We start from the raw sequence: 8,379 nt of genomic DNA, 5'->3' as shown, positions 1-8,379 counted from the left end.
GGGGAGTCTGACTTTTTGTGACGCCGTGTGACGAGGGGGGGGGGTCAAAAATCGTCCAAAATCGCGTGACGTCATTTATGGTCGGCCCCTTATGGTACGCGCTGGGTTCGTGGTTTTATGTTTGTGTCGCGTTGGCGGGGCACAGCGGCCCGTAGTGACCAACCGGCGAAGAGCGCTCTCACAGCTGTGCCTAGGCTCGCACGTTTGTTGTACCAAGCGCCGATTTTTTTTTTAAGAGCTTGGCGAAGAAAAGAGACGGATGGGGGGTGGATGGGGATGGAATTCCAAGGTGGAGCGGTGCCCGGGGAAGAAGCGACGAGAGTCACGTTGTTAGAAATAAAATAAATTACTAATTTTTTTTCGGTGATTTGTTTTATATTATTTCTAACTACGTGATGACTTTACCGAAAGAACCAAAGAGTATGGATTCCTGCAGTCACGAAAGCTTCAAATGAAGATTGAAGCGACGAGAGGAGAAGTGTTGTGGCCTGAAGTGCGGCGAGTGTGCATTGTTATCGGCTTGCGGTGACAAGGTATCAACATCAACGTTATCGTCATCACGACCCCGTGGGTGGATAGCCCCGTGGGTGTCCGCTGCACATTTCGTCATTTGTGACCACTTCACCTCCGTCTTGTGCCAATATGGTCAAGTAGTGGCCACATCTTTCTGGCAGCAATCTCTCATCGTCGTCGTCGTCATCGTCAAACCATTCCCCGTTGGGTCTTCTTCTTCTTCTCTTCCCGGTTCCTTCCATTTGTCCAAACAACACACGTTTAATGTCGCCGTTGTTGTGCATCCTACATGTTTTGACCATCCTACAGATAGACACATGCGATGAAAGAAACGACAACAAATAACATCATCATGGGCTCCAAAGGAAAAAAACGTGCAGGCCAAGTGCAAGGCCCTCTTGTCGCTTTGCAGGGACAGCTGCCACTGGGGGTGCCCTTTAAAATGTCTTCAGATCAGATACGATGTTTTTATTTTATGTTTTTGACGAGGTAAGGCTCCCACTGAGCTCGCCCCGTTGTCTCAACTGCTGCGCTGGGAGATCGAACCCAAAGCGGCGACCTCTCGATCGCAATTCCAGTTTGCGAACCACGAGAACTCCCTTCGTGCAGTAATCTCACCAGTGCTACGGACCACTGCTGGCCGTATCGTGTGCCACGGTCTATCCACTGCTGGCCGTATCACGTGCCCCGAAATGGGGAAATAAGACAACACCCCCCCCGCCCCCATGACTGTGGTGGCAGGACACGAGAAGAAGATGTCACGTGACTCGCCCAAAAATAATATTCAGCTCGGAGCCCCCGGTAGGTTTGGCACCGACACGAGGGTAGCGATCCGCGAGCGGGCGCGGTTGTCAGCTCCAGTTTCTCGCATTGCTGTGCAGCGGAACTTTTTAAGGGGGGCAGCGGGGGGGGGGGGACACCGTGGCCGAGTCGCGTGGCAAATTCATCCAATTACCCACTGTGTGCCAGAAAACAGGTTTGATACGAGAGACTGTTGTGCTTTCGGATAGCAGGATGACGCTCCACTCGTGAGTGACGATGTTTACCCACGGTGGCATGCCGCCACCTCCTCGCAGAGAAGAGGATGTGCGGTGTGGTGTCAATCTCTGAGGTTTTACTCTCGCTGAGTAGAAACCGCATCTATGTTCCTGTATTCGTCTCTCTCTTTTTTGCATCTCTCCTCTATCGTGAATACATACGCGTGGCTCTCCTATCAAAACAGTTGAGCAGACAATGTCTTTCATTTACGTCCTTCCGAGTAAATCAAAAAAGTCACTTCCCATCAACCACAGCCTTCTGGGGAGTGCAACATTTCAACAGCATTGGTTCAATGCAACCAGGTTCCGGACCGGTTCCGACACGCAGTGTCCCATCAGCAGAGTCCGGCTGGCTTGCACCATCTACACCGCAATTTGCCACCGGAAAATGCAGTCCATTGCGGGCGGAATCAAAGCGACCCGAACACAGTTGCGGCTGTAGGCCGCTGCGCGGCTATTCTGTGGTCAGCACATGAGAGGAGTAGCAGCGATGTGTCCATCGCATGTATGTTGAATTTATTTCGGAGGTGCCGGGAAAAGACAACGAAACACAAAAATCAGTTATGAAGAAATAAATGTTCAATGTAAACAAACAATGCCGATGTCATTGGCAAGGACCCTCTCTCTTCGAGGTATTTGTCCTCTCTGCTGTCAGTTGCCCTTCTCTCGTTGTGTCTGAACGCGTGGTTCGGTGTTGTCGCAGGGCAGCGCGATGCGTTTCTTCACGCGCTGAGTTATCTGCGCCACCTCCGATCTCTCGTGCCCGCTTCTCTGCGATTGTTCATCGTGAGACCCCATTGGTGCCATCCCCATCGACTCTTCCACGTGTCTGGCTCCATCTCCTATAATCCCTCGTATGTCATCTGTGAACGCGTCTCGCTCTCGTGTTTTCTATCTCGTCTGAATGCATCTCGCCCCTAACGTCTCTCTGCTGTCTCGTCGTCAGCTTTTGCCGGTCACAAGTCGCAAGCTATCGCTGGCTCTTGAGTTAATTTGACAATTGATAACCCCAAAGTCTGTGGTGTAGGCATTGACGATGGAAGTTCTACCACGAGGGTGCGTGCAATGTCACCGCAGATGCAAACCGTCAGGTTTTATTTGAAGTCTTTATTTTTGGAAGGTCTGACCCAGGCCATATCCAGTGCAGGTTCGGATATCAATTGTCACTCGTGCATGTCCGGCCATTTGCGTCCGATCGTTAAGAGTCATATTTCAATTTATGAGCCACAACATCATCTCCTAAACAAGCATGTAAATACAGACTCACCAGGGGGGGGGGGGTGATTTTGTTTTTAATATATATAAGATACTGTCACACCAGTCCCTTAAATATATTTTAATATTATCATGAACTTGTACGGGCTGCAGGGTATTCGCTCCGCGCCCTCGTAGTTACACAGCGACTCAAGAGGCGCGAGATGGTACCCGCACATGAGCGGGAAGGCGGCAGCAGCCGCGTGCTGAGACGGCGCCAACGATTGCCCAAGATCTGCGGTCCTCCACGTGGCAAACGATGTTTTCAGACAATTCGTGAGTGTGGACGCCGGAGAAAAGTCAACGCGTGCGAGGGGTGAACGGGTCGGGGCAGGTGGAGTCCACGTCGTGCTATGCTGCCTTACTCCTCGACGGCTACGCTAAGGCAGTTTCACAACCTTTACATTTTAACAACACCAATAATAATATCAACTTGTAAAGAAGCCAGGGAAGACGACGATGAACAATTTGAACAATTGGATGCTCGTTGGGGGAATATCCAACGCCAAGTTGTGGAGTAATATCACGGACAGAGTTTACTGGAAGGAAGACCATTATTGCCAACGTCTTAGAGAAAGGACGTGGCACAGAGAAAATATATTTGCATCTGACAATAGGGAGTCAAAATTAACATTTCGGTGTCAAAAAAATCCAGTACAGTGTATACCAAAAATGTTTAATCTAAAGTCATCCCTGGTACAATTACATGGGCGGTGATGTGTCGGAACATTTATATTGTGTGTTGTGTATATATTCATAGTTACGTACGTGCGTGTGTTTCTCGTGTTTTTGTTATTTTTACAATCAGCACTCGCCTCTTGTTTTTCTTGGCAAAATCCCTCGCACCGCAGTTGGGAAAAAGCGACCGTCAACACAGCAGGCGGAGCGGCCGCCTCGCAGCGCGCACCGCGTTCACAATGCGGGCAGCCCCTCCTGGCGTTTAATCACGGAACGGTATTTGCATTTAATTCATCCAATTGGAATTTTGGATTAAATTAGCTCAACTTAATTACATTTAGAACTTTTCAGAGCTCAACGTTATTGGGGTCTATTGCGAATGGCATATACGAATATATATGTGTGTGTGCACATGCGTGCATTCATTTCAACGATGAGCGGACTGTACCGTACGTCAAGACAGTTAGTTGTTGCCTATTTCGGCTCTCCAGGACAGATTTGACAACAATTGCAGGTCCCTCATCATCATCGTCATCAGCCACGATGAAGTCACGACTGGATGAAGGCCTCCCCTAGCCATCATCATCTCTCACGGTTCTGCGACGTAGTAATCCACCCGGCACTTGCACACGAGCTGATTTCATCGCTCTGTCTCCTCGTTTGATGTCCTTTCCAAGCGTCTCATTGCTGGGCTGCCACTCCATAATTATTCTCGACCATCAACCACCACTATCCATCCCTTCTGGTGACGCATCCTGCCCAGGCCTGCTTAGATTTAATTAATCGTTGCAATTATGTCTCGAACCTGCGTGTGTTTTCTAATCCACGTGTTCCTCCTCTTACCGTCCCTCGATGTAATTGCAAGCGCGCATCTCTTCATGCGATTCTTCGGCGCTATTTCGGAAATGTTGGTGGATGTCCTATCGGACGCCATGCATCCCTTGGCTGCCATTCCGTCACCACGCTCGTCCATCGTAACCCTCCTCGCGACGCGTCCTGCCCAAGCCTCACTCGCTCCTTAGTGTGAATGATGTCTTTAGCCTGCGTGTGTTCTCTAATTCACGTGCCCCTCTCTGAGTGGAATTCCAGGAAAATGACTCGGTGATGCTACAAGCACAATTAATAATACAAAAATTAACACATTCGTCAATAATAGTGGCTTTGAAAAAGACGTTTTGGGTGATGATCCTAATCTATAGCCGATAAATTCGAAGCATGCATCACCCCATGACTTGTTTTGCTCACTTTTTAGATTTTGTTAGAAAAAATAAATGTCTTGCAGACCGTGTTTCAGAGCCGCACATCATCACTGCAAGGGGGCGCGCACAACCCAAGAGCTCTGTGGTTCTGTTCCTTTTCATCAAATAAACTCAAAACTACCCCATTTATATTTTACCAGGTAAGGCCCACTGAGCTATATAGCTCTATTTTAGAAGCGAACTGGCCACAAATGATTGCTCAATGAAGCGGCTTATCGCGTGGAAATTTACAGCAGCCAAATATTCTGAACGCGTGATGTTCATTCTAAATATGGAGGGGGAACCGGAGGAACCGGAGAAAAATCCACGCGACAACGGAGAGAGAGAGACATGCAAACTCCAAATACACAACAGGCCTCAGCGTCGGAATCAAACCCACGATCTCCTGCATTCCAGGCGAGGTAATTCACATCCTGCCACCGCGGTGCCCCACAGCAGCACTCCAAAAGTACTCCAAAAATACCAACAGCGCTACGTGACAGCTCACTTTCCTACACTCCCCGGAGGAAGCAAATAGTTCGCAACTGTTTGCCCGTTTTGGTCTACTGCCTCTGCTCATTGTTCACTTGACTGAGGCATTGACAGAGCTGCTGGTTGCGCCTTTCCTCATTAACGTCAACCCTGCAAAGGGATTTCCACAACTCCAGCGTCAAATCCTCGCTACGACACCAGGTCAGGAGGATCCTGAAATTCTAAAAAGACTGATTTTTAAACTGTAACATGGCGCAAAAAATAAAGCAAAGAAAAACGATAATTACCCGAAATGTCAGCATATTATTTATTTTCTTTAAGGTCACAGTTATTTACGAATATTGTGTTTGTTAACCACTGCCCACGCAGCAGTAGCATCACCACAAACTAATGCGTCTAATGTTGTGCCGGTGCAAATCTCTGCTTTATTCTTTAAGCAAACAATACACATTCAATTGGGCTATAATTAGAGACACTCAATCTCACATCCACAGAGACGGCGGCACACAAGACGAAGATCCCCCTTACAGCCTCATCACACTTTTGGGGCAAGTGCAGTTTGCAGCACGGTACACGAGGTGGTGGGTGGCCAGCACCACGCCCGACCGCCGTTGTCTCCCCAGTGGCAATGTTTACGCACCGCATCAGGTACTCATTTGAGGCCGAGTCGACATAGTGGAGGCCACAATAGCGGTATCAGATAGTCGTTACTTGTGTAGGTGGCCGTGAGCGGGAATCGAACTTGGGTGGCCGAGTTCGTAGCGCAGTGCGCCCCTAACAGCTACACTATTGCTCCAGCCCACACTAACACACAGACACATCTAAGCAGCAGCAGCGTAACATTGGCCTCGGCAACAGCATGGACGCGGCTCTGTAATACGATCCAGTGTGCACAGAGCCATTGGAAAATACTGGCTTGGGCTATCACCAAGTATTCCCAGCAACCATCATCCTAATCCTCCTACAAGTTACTCGTAAAAAGTCTAATAACAACGAATATGACCCTACTGTATATCAATGTTAAATATTCACAATGTTCTCCGTTTGGATTAAGAGTCGTTTTTATGAAATGTTGGCTTGCTATACACAAAATTATCACCATTATAAGATATTCCAGAAAGTAAGACGCACCCATCCCTTAAAGCTTGTGACTTGTGTCGATAGAATAACACGAACCTGATCACACAGACAGACCCACCGGATTATACGACGCACCCCCAACTTTTGATGTAAAACAAAAGGGGGTAATGCGTCTTATAGTCCGGTAGAATACGGCATGTGTCGTGATGTTCAAGAGCGATGCTGATTATGCTCGCGATAGCGGTATCTCAGCCCTTGTTTAACACCAAAACAACGCTGCAAAAATCGTATTTTCCATTTTTAAACCCTCTGCATAGATTGTGCCCGACGCTCACGCCCGTGTCGCAATCCGGATGAGCTGCGGCATCAGAGAGTAACTCGCGAAGCCTCGCAACTCAAACCGTGGACAATGCAGCCCTGCGCACCACTCAAGTCTGCGCTCCTTCAATGGAGAGACAGCAAAAGCACGCGAACTCTCTCTCCCCTGAAGCCCTCTCGTCGTGGCCAACAGAGCCCCTGAACACAATTGCTGCCAGAGGCAATATAATGGAATAAAATGTGAAACGTGTGCTGTTGTAACATCCCAACAGAACGCGTGCTCTCGTAATTTAGACAGAACGGGTGAATGAAGCGACACTTCTCAACGGCCCGCGTGTTCATTGGACGGGGGTATATTTATATCCCTGGACAACAATGGAGGTACACACAGCACGCCCACGTATACGGCTCGATTTCAATCCCGCTTGACTTGTTTCATTCTCCGTTTCCAGTTGAGGACGTGCGGAGTGGGGGACCGGGTGGGGAGGAGAGAGGTGGTGGGGCGAAAGAGGGGGGATCGTCTACAAACATATTGGCACAACACTTTTAATATTTAGTTTTATGTTGCCAGATTCGATATTGCACGATGTTACTCAAATTATGCGGCTTAAAACTTATTGAAGCAGGCATTTCAAATTATTGCCATTTTGTTCGTCCAAGGAATTAGACCTCACTGACTCCCAAACTCCTTTGTCAGGAGGTTCCTGCACTGACATGTTTGGCCGATCCCATCAGAGTGGAATGTTAAAAAGTGGGGCCCTGCAACTCTTGATGGAGATGCCCTCCTCGTTACGGCTGTGGCATCTGGACACCAGGGATAAGTTTCAGATTTGTTGCAGCCCAGAAGAATCGAAGCCAGAGTTCTTCTGCATCATCGGCTCTTTGTTTGTTACTTCTTGTGAGCTCCATTCGGCTCTCCAAGCATCATCATCATCAGGATAAGAAAAGACAAGACGAGATGTTCTTTGATGAGTGGACTTCAGCCCACACAGCCGCCTCGTCCTCTCACACGTGCAGGAGGGCAGTCGGTCCGCCCATCATGCCCTTACCGCACTTTACATGAGCGATATCAGAATCAGAATCTGTAATAATACTGGAGGAATCCGATGAACTATATAAGCTTTTTGTTCACAGATATCCAGTCGGGGTGGGTAAGAACGTTACAACAACAAACAATAGAAAAAACACGATAGCATTGCAAAGTACAGGAAAGGTAAGTAAATCACCCAAAGACGAAAAAATAAAATTAAACCATCCTACCAGACAAAGCCCACTGAGGTATGAACTTATTGTTCAAAAGCGACCTGGCCACAAATGATAGCTCAACAAAGTGGCCTATCCTTTGGACATTTATAGCAGCAAAATTATCTAAATAGTCGAAACGCATGTTTCCAAATGTGGAGGGAAAACCCGGAGGACCTGGAGAATAAATCCACGCGACCCCGGGGGGAGAGAGACATGCAAACTCCAAATATTATAGGTGCAGGTGTTCAACGATTACATCGTCATTGAGACGATTGAACTTCTGTCTGTTTTTTTATTTATTTTTCATCCAATTAACAACCGTATATCCTTTGGACGTGATCGTCTGGCCATCCGTCCCTCCAGCCAGCCAGCGAAACTTTTATTTTTATATATATCGTATTATAGACAGACGTTCCTGTAAAAGCTACACATGCTTTGAGAGACGAGCAACATTTATTAGTAACATTCGTTCAGTTGTGTTGGGCTCCGCGAGCCACGTTTCAAGTGTTTAGCTTTGTACTTTG

This window comes from Petromyzon marinus, chromosome 35 (genome assembly GCF_048934315.1).
Source record: "Petromyzon marinus isolate PM22_M1 ecotype Great Lakes invasive population chromosome 35, UKy_Petmar_22M1.pri1.0, whole genome shotgun sequence".
In the NCBI taxonomy this organism is placed as follows: domain Eukaryota; kingdom Metazoa; phylum Chordata; class Hyperoartia; order Petromyzontiformes; family Petromyzontidae; genus Petromyzon; species Petromyzon marinus.
The sequence above is the reverse complement of the archived record's forward strand: the minus strand, read 5'-3'. Positions refer to the sequence as shown.